Source organism: Bison bison, unplaced genomic scaffold (assembly GCF_000754665.1).
Source record: "Bison bison bison isolate TAMUID 2011002044 unplaced genomic scaffold, Bison_UMD1.0 scf7180017864374, whole genome shotgun sequence".
NCBI classification, from domain to species: Eukaryota; Metazoa; Chordata; class Mammalia; order Artiodactyla; family Bovidae; genus Bison; species Bison bison.
In genome coordinates, this window is record NW_011494946.1 from 3676140 (window position 1) to 3699296 (window position 23157).

Sequence of the window (23157 nt, forward strand, 5' to 3'; positions counted from 1 at the left end):
AGGAAGAAAGGGAGAGAGAGGAATATTAAGGAACCACACGGCTGAAAGCTCCCCAACGTTGGTTAAAAATAAGAACGGAAGTTTATTTCCCTAAGGGCACAATTAACAGCGGCCGTCTTGTGAGGTGACTGAACCGAGTCCTGCGCCCCAGAGTTTCTGAACAGGAGGAGCGAGAGTTTAACCGAGACTCTGCCTCGTGGACGGAAGCCCAGTGAGAGGCGCGCGGTGCGGCCGGCCTGCCGGACTCCAGGGCGAAGACCCTGCGGGTAGGAAGGGAGAGAAGCAGACGACAGCCCGGCCTCCGTCTGCGCCGCCCCGCCTCCAACCGGCCCCTGGGCCCTGCCCGCCAGTCCCCGGGGCAGCCGCCAGCTGCTAGTCTGGGGTCCCCCCTACCCTCAGAGCTGGACTGCCCCCGCTCCTGCAGACCCCCGCTCCTGCAGGCCCCCGCCTCCTGCAGACCCCCCGCTCCTGCAGGCCCCCCGCTCCTGCCAGACCCCCCGCCACGGCCGCGGGGCCACCAGGGTTGCGTCGGGACCAGCAGAGACGTCTCACACGAGTCACACTTCCGTCACTGCTTGAAGAGGGGGCAGCAAGGCAGCTGACTCTGAGCACCTGCAATATTTCACTATTCACAGTAATCATTTAAACTCACTGTTAGCAAAAGATGCTATGTATTAAATATTTATTATGACATAATTATAATTATGAAATTATATATTATTATGAAATATTTATTATTTATTTATTATTATGAAAGGGTTACTGTTTTCTCCAGTGAACACTTTTCCACCTTTATGGAAGGTCTCAATAGAGAAATCAGGGTTCTATATGCAAAATTTTGCTTCCAGAAGCTTTCTGTCTGTCCAAAGCATTAATGGATGCTATGATGGAGGAAGGATGAGAGAGAAATAGTCTTCAACTAAACCCTGTATTTTAATCCTTTCTAAGATAGCATATTTAGCTGCCTCTAAAAGACTTTTCCCTAAAATATAATATTTTCATTTCAATTACCATGGGTTAAGAAAAGATACTGTGTCCATTCAAAGACGGAATGTTTCATTTGCCTGTTGCCAATTGTGATTTTTCTATTGACAGAAATATACCTGCAGGATATGTTTCCTTTTTAAACTGAAGTATAATTGATTTATAATACTGTTAGTTCAGATATACAGCAAAGCGATTCAATTATACACATATTTTTTCATATTCTTCTACATTATAGACTATTACAAGCTCCTGAATTGTGTTCCCTGCACTATCCAGTGAACCTATTTAAAATACATCTGTGTATTTTATATATAGTGGTTTCTGTTAATCTCATAATTTATCCCTCACCCCTTTGGTACCCATAAGTTTGTTTTCTATGTCTCTGAGTCTGTTTCTCTTTTATAAATACACTCCTTTGTATTATTTTTTCAATCCCACATATAAGTACACAGTTTTGGTCTTTATCTGACTGACTCCACTCAGCATGATAACCTCTTGGAGAAATGGAACTGGACTCATTCCAGGATCACAATGGTTCAACACGTGCAAATCCATCAGTGTGATACACCACATCAACAAAAGAAAAGACAAAAATCACACATCATCTCAATAGAGAAGAAAAGCATCTGACAAAACTCAACATCCATTCATGACAGACACTCTCACCAAAGTGGGTACAGAGGGGACATGTCTCAACATAATAAAAGTCATTTATGACCAACCCACAGCCAGTATAATACTCAATGGTGAAAAGCTGAAAGCCTTCCCACTGAATTCTAGAATAAGATGAGAATGCCCTCTCTCACTACTTCTACTCCACACAGTCCTAGCCACAACAATCAGATACGAAAAAAATAAAAGGCACCCAAATTGAAAGGGAAGAGGTAAAATTGTTTTATTATATGCAGATAACATGATACTCTATATATAAAATCTAAAGATTCCACACAAAAACTCTTAAAACTGATCATTTAATTCAGCAAGGTAGCAAGATACAAAATTAACATAGAGAAATCAGTTGCATTTCTTTATACTAACAATGAAATATCAGAAAGAGAAAGTAAAAAAAAAAAAATTCTGTCTAATACCACATCAAAAAAAAAAAAATACCTAGGAAAAAAACCTACCTAAGGAGGTGAATATTCATTGGAAGGACTGATGCTGAAGCTGAAGCTCCAATACTTTGGCCACCTGATGTGAAGAACTGACTCATTTGAAAAGACCCTGATGCTGGGAAAGATTGAAGGCGGGAGGAGAAGGGGACAACAGAGGATAAGATTGTTGGATGGCATCACCAACTCAATGGACATGAGTTTGAGTGAACTCCAGGAGTTGGTGATGGACAGGGAGGCCTGGCGTGCTGCAGTCTACGGATCACAAAGAGTTGGACGCAACTGAGCGACTGAACTGAACTGAAGGAGGTGGAAGATCTACACACTGAGAAATACAAACCACTCATAAAGGAGACTGAAGAAGATCTAAAGAAACGGAGAGCAACCCCATCCTCTTGGACTGGAAGAACCAACATTGTTAAAATGGTCATACAACCCAAAGCAATCTACAGATTTAATGTGACCCCTATCAAATTACCCATGACATTTTTCATAAAACTAAGATGAAGAATCCTAAAATTTACATGGAACCAAAAAAGACCCGGAATTGCCAAAGCAATCCTAAGAAAAAAGAAAAGCAAAGCAAGAGGTGTATCCTCCCACACTTTAATACTACAAAGCTGCAGTAATCAAAACAGCATGGAACTGGCCCCAAAACGGACGTATGCATTGATGTAACAGAATAGACAGCCCAGAAATAAACCCATACACCCACAGTCAATTAATCTCCAACAAGGGAGGCAAGTACACTGGAGAAAAGATAGTCTCTTCCGCAAGTGGTGTTGGGAAAGCTGGACAGGCTTATGTAAATCATTGAAGTTAGAACACTCCCTCACACTATATACAAAATATGATAATCTCTTGAAGAAGAGAGACACGACCCAAATAAATAAGAAATGAAAGGAGAGAAATAACAATTGATACCACAGAAATACAAAAAATCATAAGAAAATACTATGAACAGTTACATGTCAAAAAATTTGACAACCTAGAAGAAATGGACAAGTTTCTAGATACAACCTGTCAAAACTGATTCAAGAAGAAAAAGATAATTTGAACAGACGGATCACTAGAAGTGAAATAGAATCTGTAATTTCAAAAACTGCCTCAAACAAAAGTCCAGGACTGGAAGGCTTCACTGGGGAATTCTACCAAGTATACAAAGAACTTATGGCAATCCTTCTCACACTCTTCCAAAAGACTAAAGAGGAGAGAACACTCCCCAAATTATTCTATGACGCCACTATAACTTTGGTGCCAAAACCAGAGACTCTGCAAAAAAAGAAAATTACGGGCCAATAATTTTGATGAATATAGATGCAAAAATCCTCAACAACACATTAGCATACTGAACCCAACAACACGTAGAAAGACTCATACTCCATGATCAAGTAGGATATATTTCAATAGCACCAAACAGCATAGTTTCTAAGCTTTCCGGTAAACACATTAAACTATCAACACACGCACACAAAGATTTATTTCCCAAATGCGGTCTCATTCACAGCTGTGTTTGGTGGAACTATGATATCTTAGGGATGATTTCTTCTGACAAAGAAAGTTACCTTTTATGACAATTAAGAGACATAATGCATTATCAAAGGAACTTCCATCCAGTGAGAAACACATGAAGAGATTTAAAATCATTTAAGTTCTCATTTTTAGACCATTTTAAAATTTGACAATAGCTTTCAAGTTTTGAGGAGGGTTATATGCTTAAAATAGGTTTGACTTAGTATTGCTATTATAAAGTCTCAATCACAGTGCTAAATTCTGAACACCAAAATTCTGAATAAGTCTTAATGTAACAAAAACTGCAGTCAAATTCTTCTAGCAGTGAAGATTCTACTTCACAGGAATTAATTTTAAAAGTGCATAACTATTAAAGAGCATAAATCTTCCTCTACCCTGCCACAGATTAAAAATAGCTTTTGTTGTATCACATCCTTTTTAAATAATTGCATGCAACTCTGTTTTTTTTTTTGTCCTGCTAAAAATGTGCATAACTCAACCAACCGACCAAAATCAAAGCATCTTCAACTTTCGTTTTCCCACAACTACCAGTTTCTTGGATGAGATTCTTCCTCCCAGCTATCTTAATACTTTCTGTGTCTCTTCTTAAAGATACAATCTTTTTATTTGGACCTTTCATAATCCAATTCCTTATACCCGGTTGCCTGATTACTAGAAAGGGGTAATAGTAAAGATCACACTAAAATGACCTGCACCTGCCTTTAGAAAAGACTTTTGCACTTGTATATAAAATGAATAGTGATGTTCTGGGAACTTAGACCCTTGTTCTTTCAAAGCCAACCATGCCTCTGCATCACGTTTTTCTAAAATACAGGCAGCCGAGTATCTCCTGCTTTTCTCACCCGCATCCTGACCCAGCTTTTGAAGAATTCTGAAAGCCTGGTGAAACAAGATCTCCTTTCAGGGAAATCTGGATGCTGTTTTCCTCCCAAGCTTGTTCTCAGCTCATGTGTTCAATGATCTTACCACGTGCTGGTGTTTCATCAGCTTGCCAGGACTGGGTATGAGAACCACCAATTCACAGTTTCCCATTAAGCATGTAAATCATCTTTCTAATACATCAGCCACTTGAGCTCTTAGTTACTGTACTTAAGGCCTTTTCTTTTTTTTTGGATAAAGACAGATGATTAAATGAAAAACAATCCACGTGGGTAATTATGTTAAAGAAAGATGCTCTACAAAGGCAACTTTATTCTGGAACTGTCCATTTTAAAAGATATGATTAAAATAGATGACTGGCATCTCTCTATCTACCAGGTATCTGTTGCTAGAAACCCATACATAAGAAAGCAGAGGAGCTGGTCTACCCTTGGAAAAATTCACCATATGAGTTATACAAATGAATTACTTAATGCTCAAAGATGTTTCTAAGTCAAAATGCTAAGCTCTTTTTTATGGTTTTGATCTTTCTGTCCTTCTGAATGAAATTCTTAATTCAAACTTTAATTGAAGGTGAGATATAATTGATATCATTTTAATGAGAGATACCACATACTAAATTTCTTCCAAGTGGCAAGGACAAAGGAAAATTATGAATGGGGGATAACTAAAAACACATTCATAGATTGTGATTTGATACTGAGGAATTAATATTCAAAATGTTTCACTGCATTCTCAATTAGCAGCAGTTACGATACAATGGTTATCAATACCATAAACTCCTATTTCTTCATAGTATTTGAGGAAGCGGGTGGCCTCTGGTTAAATGAGAAGTAAATCTATTTTTTGGCTAAACAAGACACAAAGCTATTTTTCAAACGAACACAAACGGCATACAAGCACTGCCATCCTGCCTGTGTGAGCATGTCCGCCACGGGGCTGGCCCCGCCAACAGCCGCCGCAGCTGCAGGAGCCACCCACAGGGCACAGTGCTCCTTCTTGCTCTCTTGCACTCTCTTTCATCTGTATACATGCTTCTAAATTTTGGACTGATCTTTCTAGCGGTTTAGATTCTTAGTAAATAGAAGTTTATCAGATATTAAATAATAAAGTTAACTTATGTGGAATATAATACAGTGAAGTTGTATACCATCTTATGAAGTTAACACACTGTTGTGTCATATTATCTATCAAAAAAGAAAAACAAAGATTAACAGCATATCTATTAAATAATACACACAGGTTTTAAAGATTAACTGATATTCTAAAGCCAAGAAGTGCTACCCTCACCAGCCTTGAGAACAGAGTCTGTCTGAAATGTGCGGTCCGCAGTCAAGCGGTCCCAGTGTCCCTGGTCACATTTCCCTGCTACAATAGGAAAGACTTTCCACAGACAATGAAGTATCAAAACTACAAACGGTACCGCTAACAAAACATCATGGACACATTTTTTAAATGTGTTTTAAAACACACAGGCTCTTTGCCTCACTGGGTTTTTTTTTTTTTTTACCCTCAGAAGCAGTGATGGGGGGAAAAAAAAAAACAAACTTAGGCTGTTTTGCAAGAACATATTCTGGTGATTAAATTGTAGACAGATGCTATATATGGTATGAGTTATTTTATAATTTGAACAAATTTTCAATTGCTTTGCTTATTTTATGCCACAGCTTCCAGAAAACACCATTCTGAAGTCCACATTCACATGATCGCTGCAATGAGGATTCCCTGGACCTGACATTCACGTCCTGCTCCCCAGGGTGACTCCTCCTTACTCTGGGGGAAGCCCTTCTGGGAATCCAGATGCCCTCCCCACCAGACTTCAAAAAACTCCAGTCATAAAATTCATCCATTTTCTGTAAGCCAGATATATGAGGCACAGGATTCACACCCTAAGGAAGGCTAAATATTATAGAGCCAGAGACACAACTTTACAAGTGAGAAAAACAGCAAAAATAATGTTTCCTTTCCTTTATTTAAACCCAAATGAAGCAAAAGAAACAATAAGGATAAAGGGAGTAACAGAAAACAAAAGCTGAAATTAATGAAACAGAAAAGGGATACAACAGAGCAATAGCGAAGATCAACAAAGCCGCAGGTTGGTTTTTGAAAAAACTCATGAAACTGATAAACCATGGGCAAGCCTGACCAGGAAAAAGAAAGAACAAATGAACAGTAAGAGTAAAGATAGAAGGACATAACCACAGACACTGGGGGCTGTGAAAAGGGGAGGGAACATGATGTGCGTTGAAAATCTAGGCAAGATGGACAAATTCCTAAAATCATATAACCAAACAGTGTAAGCACAGCACAGTGCCTAGACACCTGCTGGTGTTCCTATAAAGGCCTGCGCAAGCCCAGGAAGACAAAACGGGCCCCACAACCCCGACCACACTGTTTCCTAGTAAACTGTTCTTGGTGTCGCTCACCAAGTCGTATCTGACTCTTCTGCGACCCCATGGACTGTGGCCCACCAGGCTCCTCTGCCTTTCAGGAATCCTTCAGGCAAGAATCCTGGAGGTGGTTGCCATTTCCTTCTCTGGGAGATCTTCGCAACCCAGGGATCAAACCTGCATCTCCTGCATTGGCAGGTGGATTCATCATCACTGAGCCACCAGGGAAGCCCAAACGGTTCTTTCAGTTCAGTTCAGTCACTCAGTCGTGTCCAACTCTTTGCGACCCCATGAACCACAACACGCCAGGCCTCCCTGTCCATCAGCAACTCCTGGAGTTCACTCAGACTCATGTCCATCGAGTCAGTGATGCCATCCAGCCATCTCAGCCTCTGTCGTCCCCTTCTCCTCCTGCCCCCAATCCCTCCCAGCATCAGTCTTTTCCAATGAGTCAACTCTTCGCATGAGGTGGCCAAAGTACTGGAGTTTCAGCTTCAGCATCAGTCCTTCCAAAGAAATCCCAGGGCTGATCTCCTTCAGAATGGACTGGTTGGATCTCCTTGCAGTCCATGGGACTCTCAAGAGTCTTCTCTAACACCGCAGTTCAAAAGCATCAATTCTTCGGCGCTCAGCTTTCTTCACAGTCCAACTCTCACATCCATACATGACCACTGGAAAAACCATAGCCTTGACTACAGGGACCTTTGTTGGCAAAGTAATGTCTCTGCTTTTGAATATGCTATCTAGGTTGGTCATAACTTTCCTTCCAAGGAGTAAGCGTTTTTTAATTTCATGGCTGCAGTCACCATCTGCAGTGATTTTGGAGCCCCAAAAAATAAAGTCTGACACTGTTTCCACTGTTTCCCCATCTATTTCCCAGGAAGTGATGGAACCAGATTAGAAACTGAAATTTTGGCTTCAAATCAGTGAATTCAGAGTTGTTGTTCAAAAGAGGAAAACCAAGACTTTCAACTAGAATATTTCATATCTATAATGATTCATAAGTATTCAAAAGCAAGAATGATGTCATATCTTTTTAAATAATTGACCTAATTCAGAGTTTTCCCACAGTATTTCTATGTACCTTTGGGGACTTGCTAAAAGTTTATCTATACATATAGCCAAGAGTAAACTGGAACTTGACTGAATGACCCTTGTATTTTTGTATTTAATATTAACTACGAGCTGTCATATAACTGCCTTATTCCAGTTGTACTTGTGTAAGTACAAGCAAGTCAAAGCTCTCCTACAGCTAGAAGAGCTCGCCACCCCTCACTCTACAGATGACGGAGCAGAGACCCGCTGAGGTGATGCAGGTTGCCAGGCTGTTCCGTTAGCTTAGTCTCTTTCCTCCAACACAAAGCCACAATACTTCCGTGCCATGTGGAACACAATTCTGCCCACGACCCCCACTCCTAAGACAACACAGGGCAGGGGCTGAAGCCCAGTGTGCGTCTGTGCACAGTACTCAGAATGAGCACAGCCATTAGACGTGAGGGGAGTTTTTTGCACATTACCAAAAAGACAAACATTTCCATCGTTTTAACGTTTCTCCCCTATTCCCCTGGTTTAAGTGCCTTGTTGATTGTAAAGTTCATGGTGACAATTTGCCCCTCCTTAGAGAACCTGGCCTAATCTCATCATCTTAGTCCAGTTTCTCAGATTAAGGGTATGAATTAAACCCAAGTTGAGCAGTCTTCCTCTGATCCTGCAGTCACACAGAAGCAGTGTGTCAGAGTCTAAGACACATAGATATAAAGACGATTCAGGCAATCATTCAAATTTTTTTCTGCATAATACTAAATATTATGCAGAAAATATTACATAATACTAAATAATAAAGGACGAGATGTTTGAATGATCTGCCTAAGAAAACAAACATCTGGCATTAGGGAATCCAGATATCAAGATGCAGCTTCCCCTCTGGCCTAAGCCCCCAAAGTGACGGTGCCAGTGTCCCTCGTACCCCACGCTCTGATTCTGCGGGACTTCACCCCCCTCCCCGAATCGTGGCCAGCCGGTGACTCGCCCGTAACCTAAAGCAAGCAGCACAAGCGACTCAGTGTGACATTCAAGGCTAGGTCGCCTGAGACGGCAGCCTCCACCTGGTTCTTCTGGGAGGCTTGCTCTGGGGCACGTTCGACCCCCTGAGACAGCCACGCTGTCCGCTCCCGTGGACAGTCCTGGCTGAGCTCAGCCTGCCCTTACCACCAGCTTGATGTGCCCACGCCACGTGGAGGGGCACTGTGTCAGGGACCCTCCATGCCCTGCCCCATTCTGCCCCCCCCCCCCCCACTGACGTCTTCCCGAGATACAGCCTCAGACGTCAGGCAGCAAAGACGGGCCGTCCCCGACGTGTCCTGTCCCATCTGCTGACCCAGGGCACCCACGATCGTAGTAAGACAGCTACTGCTCCACGCTCTAAGCTTAAGGCGGGCTGTCCTACAGCTGCAGCTAACCAGAACGGCAGGTCCTGGCCAAAGGACAAAAAGCTCAAAGAACAGCTGGGAACGCAACCTTACTGCTGAGGTGAGTCGTAAGACGCGTCCCTACATTTGTTAGCAAGGCGGACGAGAAAGTCAAAAAGGCCCTTCAGGCCCGACCCTAACTGAAAGAAAGAGCCGTCCATGCGTGCACAGAGCGTGGATGCCCTTCACCAAAGGGTCTGTGCCCTCTGCACACCCAGATGCTGAGGACAGAGCAGGCCCGAGCACCAGAAAAAGGCCGGGCCCGGGGAGGAAGTGCCTTTTCTAGCTCTGCCCAGCTCAGCGTCTCGGTCCGCGGTACCGGCCAGGGACTCCGGCCGCCAAGGGGCTCCTGAGACCAAGAAACCCGGCAAGGGGAGAGTGGCCGGCACAGGACACAGCGTCCCTTCGCCCTCTGAGGACAGGACGGCACATGGCTGGTGTCACCAAGAGAGAGAAGGGAGTCCAGGACATAATCAACCCCAAAGGTGGGGGAAAGCATCGTAACTATCCTTACCTAATACCCGTCAAAATTCTTGTTGACAATATACTCACACTTTAAGTCTCTCTAGGTAATTTGTGCCAAAATAGTTCCCAACAGTCATCACCAACCATGTGGACATTCACTCTCGATAAAAAGCTCTGATGGAGTTCCTACGATGCCACGGTGCCACCGACTTTTCACAGGGATGGCATGCGTTTTCTTCGTGAGGCTCTTCTCTTTAACGCACTAGACACCCTTGGCAGGAAATTACCACCGGAGTTTTGGCAATATGACAAATTCAAACGCCGATCTGTAGGATGCAATCAGAAAGTCCAGCGAGAGGCTGCTTCCCTCTTGACCATTTCTTCATCCTACACACCATTTTTCTTACTTTAAAGCCCGAGGAAAGATACTCTGAAGGTGAAGTTGCTCAGTCGTGTCTGACTCTTTGCAACCCCATGGACTGTAGCCTACCAGGCTCCTCCATCCATGAAATTTTCCAGGCAAGAGTTCTGGAGTGGGCTGCCACTTCCTTCTCCAGGGGATATTCCCCACCCAGGGATCGAACCTGGGTTTCCCACATTGCAGGCAGACGCTTTACCGTCTGAGCCACCAGGGAATCAGGTCTAAATGAGTTAGAACCCAACAAAGGATATTTTCTTGATGAAAACATATGAGAAAAATTAGCTTAAAAGCAAATCACTGGGTCATTCCTTGTCTTAAAAAGAGCTGTATAATCCATATTTCCAGTTCTTTCCCAAATTTGTCTATTCTGAGTAGGACAGGTTTCTTGAGTCAATGGCACCTCTGTTAATTCTGGTGCCAGCGTATTAAACCAGACTAACGACCTGCAAAAACGCAAAACAAAACAAAAGCAGCAAGCCATCAGTCAGATCAAACCTGGAACGCTTTTCAAGATCATAGGGCCCTACAAAGCATGCTTTGGTTTAATTAATTAAAAATAATGGGACTATTGTAGATGCTGGTGAATCATTTCCTGAGGTCTGAGCAGGTTGGGCCTGGATTTTCCTCATGCTGTTTGCAGCTTCCGCTGCTGCTGAGAGGAGGCTGGCTGGGTGACCCCCCTCTTCTCTCCGGCTTCCCCCAGGTCTGAGTGGGACCCGGGTGGGCACAGGGCAGGCGTGTCCCTCCCCGACAGCCTGGCCCTACAGTGCCAAACACCCTTTCCAGGAGTAATCATTTTCCCAAGTTCAAACGACGAGCATAAAAGGAAAAACGGCATAAACAGAATAAACCAACGAGAAGCAATTTCCTAATGACAGATGTGAAACATTATCTGAATAAAAAGAGGAAAAAGTCATAAAATTACAGGAAAAATATTAGTCAGAACACCAAACAAACCGACCCACACAACCAGAGAATATGTTTAAACTTCAGGGAAGGAACTCTTTCCAATGCCTTAAAAACCCATGAATTATGGAGCATGGAAAACTCTGACATGAAATCCTCCCTGAAAAATTCCAGCAATTCTTACAGCAAATACATGCTGACCTTCTCTATATCAGGTTTTGGCTACATGTTAGCATTACTGGATGTATGGACGTCATTACTCAGAATACTCACCTTAAACAAAGCGAGGTTGAGGATAAGGTGGAGACTACAATGAAGTGTTAGCAACTTGTAGGCCTTGAATCAAAGCATTAACCTCATAGAGAAAAGAGTGTTCACTCCGCACTGCTTGGTTTGTGCTATTTTTCTTTACCACACGATAGGAGATAAGTTTTAACTGATGTATTGTAACATCCACAAATGCAGCTTTTATAAGCAGATAAAATCTTTGTTCCTCTAAACTGAAAGTACTATTTTACAATATTAAGGGATTTTTTTTTTTAATTTACCTTTAAATCTTTAAACCACACATATCCTCTGAATCCCGTATAAGAAGAAAACTCTCTAACAAATTCTGTAAGAATTCTTAATCATTCATTTCTACCATCATGTAATTTCATTAAAATTAAGATTTATCAAACTCTATGCAAAAAATACAGATACCCATATATTTAACCCAGTAAAACTAGACCACCATGGGGAAAAAACTTGAAAATTCAAATTTATTTTATCATGTAAGAACACTAATATTTCAATAAGCTCACAATTAAATCCAATATACTACATTTAATAATGGGTGAACTTAATATATCTTTTGAAACCTCATCTTTCTTCTACGTAATATTAGTGTTCAGTAAAATTCAGGTGAATTAGTATGATTCTCCCTAGTTCCTCCCCTCACTGTTAAAATATATTTCTCCATGTACTTTATTATCCTCATGAACATTTATAGATTATATTAAGATCTATATTAGAGTCACTTCTCTTCCAATGACTTTCTCCACTCACAATTGAAACAATTTCTCATAAGGAATGGCATACATCAGAAGTTCCACATTTAAATAAGAAGAAAGGAAAAGATGAATTAGAAGGACTGATGCTGAAGCTGAAGCTCCAATACTTTGGCCACCTGATGCGAAGAGCTGACTCACTGGAAAAGGCCTTGATGCTGGAAAAGATTGAAGGCTGGAGGAGAAGGGGACAACAGAGGATGAGATGGTTGGATGCCATCACTGACTCGTTGGACATGAGTTTGAGCAAGCTCTGGGAGTTGATGATGGACAGGGAAGCCTGGCGTGCTGCAGTCCACAGGGTCGCAGAGTCGGACACGACGGAGCAACTGAACTGACAATTGAATTGCATTTAGTAATTACCAAATTTAAAACATATGGTAATACATACTATGGTTGTTAAAGATTCCTACTGTCAGAGGAATCTTGCAAGTCACACATCATAGGGTATTGAAGAAAACATTTTTAAAAAGAAAAACACTAAGACAGTCTCTGGATTTCAATAATCTAAAATAGAGGGGGGTTTTTTGCTTTTTTTAATAGGAACAAAATTTACAGGCAGATTATTTTTACTTCCACAAAATAAATCTCTAAACCCAGCACCACAGTATTCCATTAAAAAAATGATAATGAGATGTTTTTAGCAATACACTGTCATAAAAATGACTTCACAAAAGCTGTTTTATATATATTCATGTATATATATACACCAAAACTTACATATTCATATTCATTACATAGATTTAATTTCCCATTCTCAAAGCAAAGTCACTTCACATTTCACAAAATCTTTGACTAAATTTAAACACTTGCTTCCCTTAACAGCCAAATTTTAAGTGATACGGTTTCAAGTAAACATACGAGAAAGCAAATCAACCATTAAAATATTAATTTATATGCTTATTAGTCATAACAGAATCTCAACAATAATCGGACGGTGTGATTAAGAAAAATGGAACACCACACCCAACACGAGGCAGTGATCCTACTTTCTAAGTGAAGACATGAGTAAGCCTGCAGCAGAGGCTTGGAGTATCAAAGACATGGGCCAGCCCTACAACCAAAATTCATGCAGTGAGCCAGAAGTGCCCCTGGACAAGGGCTCAGCTTGCTAACCAAGAGGAGAGGAAGCATGTTTCCAGAATAGGACACAGGATAAAAAGCTAAAGGGATGAAAAGTGATCGAAGTCTACGAGGCCCCGTCTGACCAGAACAGGGGTTGGCCAGAAGCAGGATGGGATCCGGGAGGAACAGCACGCGGGGAGGGGCGTCCTAAAACTCGCAGCGCAGGCCGAGGCTCCCTTCTTAAAGCAACGGGGGACCGCAGAGCCGTTCAGTGAGAAGTTCACAGGGGATGCTACGGGAGCATCAACCCAGAAACCACCCGGACACAGACACGAGGGAAAGGGAGAAGGACAGGAGGAAGGGGTCAGGCGTTGACGGCCACGTGCGCGGGGACAAGAGCCTGGCACCAGCATCAGAAATGAGCAGACAGACACGGGGACAAGAAGAGCACGTCCGCCAGCGGGAGCCACCCGCCCACAGCAGCATCTCAAGAAGCGGCCTGTTTGTCTGGATGGTTGATTTGGTTTGGCAACGAAGTACCTTTTTATAACTCTGCCAGAGATTCGTTCCTCTCAGTCATTAGCTGTCCAGTACAATGTACTAATAATATTCTTTAAAACAAAGAAAGCAGAAAAACTCGGTGGCGTGCACCTGGTCCTCAGGAGCCCACAAGTCTGTTTTTGGCTTTCTGAGCGATGCGGCTCATCACCTTGTCCACTGGAACAGGCCTCAGTCCCCTTCAAGGAAAAATGGCAAAGCAAACATATACAACTTGTGAGTTGTTAATGAAGGGAAACAAACTCAGCCAGTTCAGTTCAGTCAGGCGTGTCGGACTCTTTGCGACCCCATGGACTGCAGCACACCAAGCCTCCCTGTCCATCACCAACTCCTGGAGTTTATTCAAACTCATGCCCATTGAGTCGGTGATGCCATCCAACCATCTCATCCTCTGTCATCCCCTTCTCCTCCTGCATTCAATCTCAGATTGGTGAAATAAAGAGCTTGGGAGGAAAACTACTCTACAAATGTTAAACCGCTAACAAGTACTTTGTAAAAGGTAACAGATAGACCTTCAGTTTTATCATACCGGATGCTTTTTTGTTTTGATGAAAATATTGACGTCCAAACACATCAACACTAAAATTCACCATTTTACACCCACCTATGGTCACCCAGGTGCCCAGGTGACCAGGTCAGCTAGACATCCTGGAATGTGAAGTCAAGTGGGCCTTAGAAAGTATCACTATGAACAAAGCTAGTGGAGGTGATGGAATTCCAGTTGAGCTATTTCAAACCCTGAAAGATGATGCCGTGAAAGTGCTACACTCAATATGCCAGCAATTTGGAAAACTCAACAGTGGCCACAGGACTGGAAAAGGTCAGTTTTCATTCCAATCCCAAAGAAAGGGAATGCCAAAGAATGCTCAAACTACCACACAATTGCACTCATCTCACACGCTAGTAAAGTAATGCTCAAAATTCTCCAAAGCCAGGCTTCAGCAATATGTGAACCATGAACTTCCTGATGTTCAAGCTGGTTTTAGAAAAGGTAGAGGAATCAGAGATCAAATTGCCAACATCCGATGGATCATCAAAAAAGCAAGAGAGTTCCAGAAAAACCTCTATTTCTGCTTTATTGACTATGCCAAAGCCTTTGACTGTGTGGATCACAATAAACTGTGGAAAATTCTGAAAGAGATGGGAATACCAGACCACCTGATCTGCCTTTGGAGAAATCTATATGCAGGTCAGGAAGCAACAGTTAGAACTGGACATGGAACAACAGACTGGTTCCAAATAGGAAAAGGAGTCATCAAGGCTGTATATTGTCACCCTGCTTATTTAACTTCTATGCAGAGTACATCATGAGAAACGCTGGGCTGGAAGAAGCACAAGCCAGAATCAAGATTGCCGGGAGAAATATCAATAACCTCAGATATGCAGATGACACCACCCTTATGGCAGAAAGTGAAGAGGAACTCAAAAGCCTCTTGATGAAAGTCAAAGTGGAGAGTGAAAAAGTTGGTTTAAAGCTCAATATTCAGAAAAGTAAGATCATGGCATCCGGTCCCATCACTTCATGGCAAACAGATGGGGAGACATTGGAAACAGTGTCAGACTTTATTTTTGGGGGCTCCAAAATCACTGCAGATGGTGATTGCAGCCATGAAATTAAAAGACGCTTACTCCTTGGAAGGAAAGTTATGACCAACCTAGATAGCATATTCAAAAGCAGAGACATTACTTTGCCAACAAAGGTTAGTCTAGTCAAGGCTATGGTTTTTCCAGTGGTCATGTATGGATGTGAGAGTTGGACTGTGAAGAAGGCTGAGCACCGAAGAATTGATACTTTTGAACTGTGGTGTTGGAGAAGACTCTTGAGAATCTCTTGCACTGCAAGGAGAGCCAACCAGTCCATTCTGAAGGAGATCAGCCCTGGGATTTCTTTGGAAGGAATGATGCTAAAGCTGAAACTCCAGTACTTTGGCCACCTCATGTGAAGAGTTGACTCATTGGAAAAGACTCTGATGCTGGGAGGGATTGGGGGCAGGAGGAGAAGAGGACGACAGAGGCTGAGATGGCTGGATGGCATCACTGACTCAATGGACGTGAGTCTGAGTGAACTCCGGGAGTTGGTGATGGACAGGGAGGCCTGGCGTGCTGCGATACATGGGGTCGTAGAGAGTCGGACACAACTGAGCAACTGAACTGAACTGATGGTCACCCTTCCATGTCTGTTTTTTGCTTCTGAGTTTGAAGACCAATCACAGCTGTGATACAATTTTGAAATACTACAAGGATATTTTTAAAAATCGACAAACAAAATGCTCCCACAAATCCAAATCAAATATTTAAAACCAAAACCACTTAATGGTTACACCAAGCCACTGGGCAGGCTGTCTATGAGGCAAGATGTCCACATGCTATTTTATGACAGCAAAGGGACAAAGGAATGGTAATTTTCATTTGGCATGAAGCCTGCTCACAAAGGCCACCAACAGTCACTAGAGACAGGTCTCCCCGTTCATTCAGGCTGACAGCTCCATCCCCGAGAGCCCAACACCATCACAGCAAAAGTAACGCTTACAGCTTGTTAACTCAGCTTATTAACTGGAAAGAGGAGGCTCTCAACTCCTGTTTCTTGAAGACCCATATTTATTCAGAAGGAAACACAGTCTAATCTATGAATTAGATTTAAATTTCCTAGAACGAGGGAGACAAAGGAAGTGAATTCTAAAGACACTTGGAATATTCTTTTTCTGCCCTTTAGTTCTGAATGGTGTCTCCACTTTCCCCTCAAGCTATGACATTTTTAAAAACAATGCAAACAGAAAACAAAAAATATGATAATGCAAAATAACAGTGAAAATCAGATAGAAACTTCCTCTCTAATGGGGATGATAGTCTATACTCTAGATATATTTTGAAGATCTCGCCAAAAGGATTGGTTGATAGACTGGACGTGGTGAGTGAGAGAGAGGAGTCAGAGAGACCCCAGGGATGGATGAGAAGGCAGCCATCGCACGGATAGAGGCTGTAGGTGGAGGGGAAACAGGAGAGCTGTGTTGAGACGTGGTAAGTGGAGGCATCCAGCAGGCAGCTGGACACGCAAGCCCAGGTGCAGAAGAGACACTGAGCCAGAGCAGGAAATTCGAGGGTGGTGGACTCAGAGATGGCACTGAAGGCGGGGAGACAGGACAAGATCCTCAAAGGAGCGTAAACAGAGAGGAAAGAACAGAGAAAAGACTAAGATGACTGCAACCTTTCCAGGTCAGAGAGGAAGAATCCACCAAGGGGATGGAAGAAGCTGATGAGCGAGGCAGGAGAAATGCTGGGCTGGTGGGGAACTCTGGACGCCAGGGAAGACAGGGTGTCAAGACGGGAAGGAGGGACCGGGTCCTACATTCCTGACGGCACTGAAGGGAGGCCTGGGCCCGCGGCCTTACCGGAGCAGCTCTGGGTATTGGCGGGGCTAAGGGCTCGAAGGGAGGGAACACGTGGGAGCCAGGCACCAGAGCCAGTGGGCAGGCAGGTCTGCGAGCTGTTCTGCTGCAGAGGGAGATGGAGCACTTGGGCAGCAGTCAGCAGGGAAGAGGCACGAGAGAACAGGGGACAAGTAAGCCCCAGAACAGCCGATGCCAGTGGAGATGACCCAGTAGACAGAGAGCTGACTCCCTGGGGGAGCAGAGGAGAACTACTCTACGAATGAGCCGAGCAGGGGAGCGGGGCGGAGGTCCTCTGCCCGTGAGGGACTGACTCCAGGGGGAAGCCAGGCCAGCTCATCCTGGGGATGCTCAGGAAGGCAGACGGTGTGGGTGTGATGCTGATGAATGAGTGGGCTGTGACCAAGTAACGGTAGCAGTGGTCAGACCAATTCTACCGCTGCTCAGACAATGGGAAGGGAAGATCCCTTACAGAGGGAAGAAACCACCCTGAACTCCAAGTTTCCTAATCATCTAAAAGAGATAGCATTTAACCCCAAAGAGCCAGTTTTAAATCAGAATTGTTTTTGACATGGGGCTTCCCTTGTGGCTCAATTGGTAAAGAATCTGCCTGCAATGTAGGAGACCTAGGTTTGATCCCTGGGTGGGGAGGATTCCCTGGAGGAGGGAAAGGCTACCCACTCCAGTGTTCTGGGCTGGGGAATTCCATGGACTGTACAGTCCATGGGGTTGCAGAGAGTTGGACACGACTGAGCGACTTTCACTGCTGCACTACATTTTTGACATCTTGCTGCCTTGTGCTGAACAGGAATGGGGACTCCAGAGCAACTTTAAATTGGTTATAAAACATAAAAGAATTTATAAAATATGAAAGAAGCACATCTGAGTTGTAAGGTACAAATTTCAACCCCAGGATATACAAACGTTAATATTCTTGTTCCTAAGTTTCCTCTTCAGTCATGATCTGTTCGTGCACCTTAACTCAAGACTCAAAAGATACTTAACGAGCGAACGGTGACAGGGAATTCCCCAGTGGTCCAGTGGTCACGACCCTGAACTTCCACCACCACAGGCAGACCCCTGCTCAAGGAACTAAGATCCCATTAGCCACACAGTACACACCCCCCGAAAAAGAAGCTATAGACAAAATGAATGGGCATGACTGTGTTCCAGTAAACTTTATTCAAAAGAAAACAAACAGTGACAGTAAGAACAGGAGTAACGACACGTAAACCCCTGCCATGCCCTGTGCCAAACGCTGTAACGCACCCGACTCACTGGATCAGCACAGCAGACCTCTAAGGAAGCACGGCTACCATTTTCCCCCTTTTCACAGATGATGAAGCTGCAAGGAGAGAACTTGCCTGACAGTAAGTGGGAGACAGAATTCAAGCCCAGGTCTTGCTATCAAGAAACAGCAAAAACCCATATGTTAAAAGTAGTCATTCTAAGGTATCACATCAAGAACTCAGCCCAAGAACATCAGTGTGGATAACAATGGTTGATATGTATTAGAAACATAGAGATACTGATCCCTTCAGCTGGCAAAATGTCTCTACTTTCCCCAGGTTCAGCAGGTGGATAACACAAGCCCTTCGAGCACCTTGCTGGGGCTCAGGGGTTGCCACGGCCCATCCTCTGGGATGTCATCAGCTACTAACAGCAATTGTATAATCGAGGGAGAAGCAGAAAGAAGGCTGAATGAAGCATGCTCTGTTCCAAGCATCCAGTTGACTTAGACGCCACAGTGCTTATGACATGTTACCATAGAGTATTACCACAACTATCATAAATTATTTGATGATTTAGTATCAGAAAATAAACATTGAGTTGATACACTGCATACTTCCAACAGTCTACCATCATCACATTTTTATTAATTTCACCTTCATCTGAATAAACACACTATTTTAAGCCCACCATCAAAAATATAAGATATCTTTGTAAATTTTTTTAATATTTAAATTAAATAAAATGTAGCTGAACCAGAAAAAAAAGAAAATGTGTGATAAACCACCAGCTGGGACACAGCCTCAGTCCCAGCATCTCCTCCCCGAGGCCACCCGCCTCCAGGACAGCCAACGCCCACCCCTCTCCCAGACAGCCGTGCTGGGGCGCTCACACGACGGTGCCCACCCTGTTGCCTCTGCCCGGAAATCCTCCCCAGGTAGTGGACACACTGTGGCCCTGCCCACACCCCAACCGCTCAGTGTATTGAGGGCCAGAGACCTCAGCTAACCCTGGGGCATCATGCCCCCTGTCCACTGGCACCGGCTGACCAACATGGAGAAAGGCTGAGAGAGACTTCAGAGACACGTCTACCAATTGCTATATGAGGGACATGGTCTGAACCCTAAACCAAACAAATCATATATTTTTAAAGGTGTGACTTTCAAAGGCAATTGACTATCTGAACACTGGATATTTGATGATACAAGGAATTACTGTTAATCCTTTGGTATAATAAAGATGGAGCGTGTATAAATATACTGACGCATAACACGGTGTCTGGGGGTTGCTTTACCGTAACACGGATGGGGGGCTGGTGGGGACGAGCACAGAGGAAGCCAGGCCGGCCCTTAGCGGCGACTGCTGAAGCCGACTGAGGGCACGCCGGGCTCGCGGCACCCTCCTCTCTATTTGCGTCTATTTTCCACAGAAAGCAGAACCGTGAAAGCAGGTGAGCGAGTTAGACATACCACAGGAAGGACGACCAGATAGTGACGAATCAGCCCACGAAATAAACTTTCACTTTTATCTGCTTAAACATTACTTGGAAGAGAACTTTGGAATTAACATATATCATTAGAATAAAAAATGCAGTGAAAAGTTATTAAATGCATTTTGAGATAAACGGAGCTGAAACACATGGAAGTGAATTGATGTGCATTTCTTTCATGACGTCATTATGAAGGCAGGTAAATAAAACAGTCAAATTCCATCCGAAAGGGCATGCCCCTGAAATGGTAAGTGTAGACCCTGGCTGTTCCGTGACTTAGTACAAAAGCAGTCAGTAAAACCTGTGGAAGGTTGAGTGTTACATGTATGACCTCAATTAATTCTCCCAAAAGTCCAGGGACACCGACCTCCTCACTGCATGTAGGCAGTTAGAGATTCACGAACCAAAGCTGGTAGTTGATCCCACCTGGAGGCACACCTGAGCCAGCTTATGCCACAGCCTGAGGAATAAGCCCTTCCTCCAAAGCAGCGCCTGGGGCGCTGGCATCACCACCACGCTGTGCCTTGCTGTAGCGCTGGCAAAGCCAAGTGCACTTGGGCAAAAAGTCCTGACGCCGGTTACATTTTCAGTCGCCCGACGGCTAACACGTGTGACACCGCTGGGCTGCCCTCCTGCTGGTCACAGCTCTGCATGAACTTGTACACGCCTCCCCCAAGGTGCTCGTGATTCACGACACCAGTGACAAGCTAGTCTGGTCAGCACGCACCCCGGTGAGGCTGTGTCCATCCTGGGGATGAGGCTGTGTCCATCCTGGGGATAAGGCTGTGCAAGAATCAAACTCATCTTCTAGACCCTGCTGAACACGATGGCCAAATCAGCAGCCATCTTTTCAGACTGTCATGAAAAACACAGCAAAACATAAAAACTATCAACTGAAAAATTAAAAAAAACATAATTGTTAGTAAAACCCACAATTTCAAAATTTCCTTTCACGGGACAAAGCTTCGATTAAAACTATAAACAGAGAGGAGGATGATAAGGAACCCCCAAACTAAACTAACATAAAAGTCAAACTCATTTTTAGGTAGCAGCACGTGAAAATAATTCATCTGAGTTGCCAAAGGAAGGAAACAGGATTCACAGCTTAAAAGGATGATCCCTTCCTCCAACTCTGCAACAGGGGAAATAAAGAGGAAGAAAACACCCTCCAAGCCACCACTGACCTTCCCCAAGTCTGCAACCGCATGGCTATGTTTTAGACTGGGTGGAGTGGAGAGTAAATAAACACAGCTGCTATTTTTAGCACGCTTTTCCTGGACACTCTGAAATTTCCAAGTCACAAACTATTGCTTGTTATCATTTAAAGTCGATTTTTACTCAATTCATAGATGTCTCAGAATCAGGAGGAGACATATATAAGCTCCTACATAAAGCTGACTTATTTTAGAAAATAATTCATTACACAGAATGTATTATATGTTCATAAAACAAACTAGAAAGAATGCTTAAAATATTTTCCACTGAATATACTCAAAAGAATAAACCTTATGAAATTCTGTAGAATATTAATTCCTGGAATTAATACAATAGATTTTTAATTTTTAAAACTCAAATCTTCCTACAGTTTTGAAAATGAACTTCTTTGCAAATTTGAACAGTACAACAAACCTATGCTGAACATGTAAGCTACATATTACCCAACATAAACTTCTTTCCAGAACTTACATTCACAACACAACCAATGGTTTCTTGAAGACGCAAGCCATGTATCACCCAACGCAAACTTCTTTCCAAAATTTACATTCACAATACAACCAACCGTTTCTCCCAACTTTACTTAAGAACAGCAGATTGGAAGTAAAAAGAACAAGTCAATTTGGATATTCCACCTCTTCCATTATTTTAGAAAGAAAATCAGGGCCAATTCACCCACTGGGCAGCAGACGCAACGCTTAAGACCCCTGCTCCTAAGAAGGCCACGAGAAAAGGTTTTATTTTAAAACTAGAAGGAATAAAAAGAAACCTTAAAACGTTTTCATATGTAACATGAATAGATTTGTCTTCATACCAACACAGTCGCAAAATATAACTTTAAAAGCCTGTTTTTTTTTTCATGGAGATGTTCGTGCGTGCTCAGTCGGGTCCAACTCCTTTGCAACCCCATGGAGTGTAGCCCGCCAAACTCCCCTATCCATGGAATTTTCCAGGCAATAATACTGGAGCAGGTTGCTATTTCCTCCTCCAGGCGATCTTCCCCACCCAGGGATCGAGCCCGCTTCTCTTTCATCTCCTGCACTGGCACGTTGGTTCTTTACCAGCTGAGCCACCAGGGAAACCCTTTCCATGGAGGAAAGAGCCACACAAGGGAAAGGAGCTGGGCTCGCGTCAGTCAATGCGCAGCAGCCCAGCTACACACACGACTCTTGTCCCAAATGCCTTTCCCTGTGGGCCTGGGCTGTGTTCCTCAGAGCAGAAGATGATTAGCAGTGCCTGGCTGGGCCCAGAAAGTCATGGGCAATGATCGCAACCATCCCTTCATTTGCAAGGACCCCCTGCCATCTCCAGTCTCCTTCAAAGACTGGGGCGGGGGTCAGAACTAACTGGTTCCCCACACACTCACTGCCTGTACTCTGACGAGGCTTAAACTATAAGCGGATCCACAACAGCATAGTCTCCCTCTGAATCAATTTTTTTTTCCGATGCCTCTGAAAACACTTTGCATACAACTGATGGCATCATTGGAAATTCACTTCCTGCACATAGAAGATTTTTTTAAAACTTTGAAAGAATAATACCTCTCATTCTCATTTTAAATACAAAATTAACTGGTTGTTTTCAAGAAAACGGAAATAAATCTAAATAGTGCACATAAAACAGAAAGGACACCACATTCTAAAAGAAAATTCCAGAAAAAAAGGCAGCTCCTTTGCTTTGACGCTGCAGGTGAAATGGAGTCCTGTTTCCCGACCTTCAACCTGCCCAGACTCCCAGGCTCCGGCTGATGATAGGAGGCGCGTGGTGCCGGAGGAGAGGGGCGGGGCGCAGGGGCGAGGAGCCCCCACCTCCCTCGGGCTCCATTCACATCACTGCCCGGGGCCACGCATACACACCATGGGGGTGCTGTCCCTGTCACGAACCAGAGGGCTGGGTCCGCACGTCCCATAAAACCAAAACAACCTTCAGAAGCATCCCGGGGAGCTTCCTGGAGTCTGCACGGCGTCCGGGACGCGGGCGGCCGGCGGGCGGCGACCTGCTCCC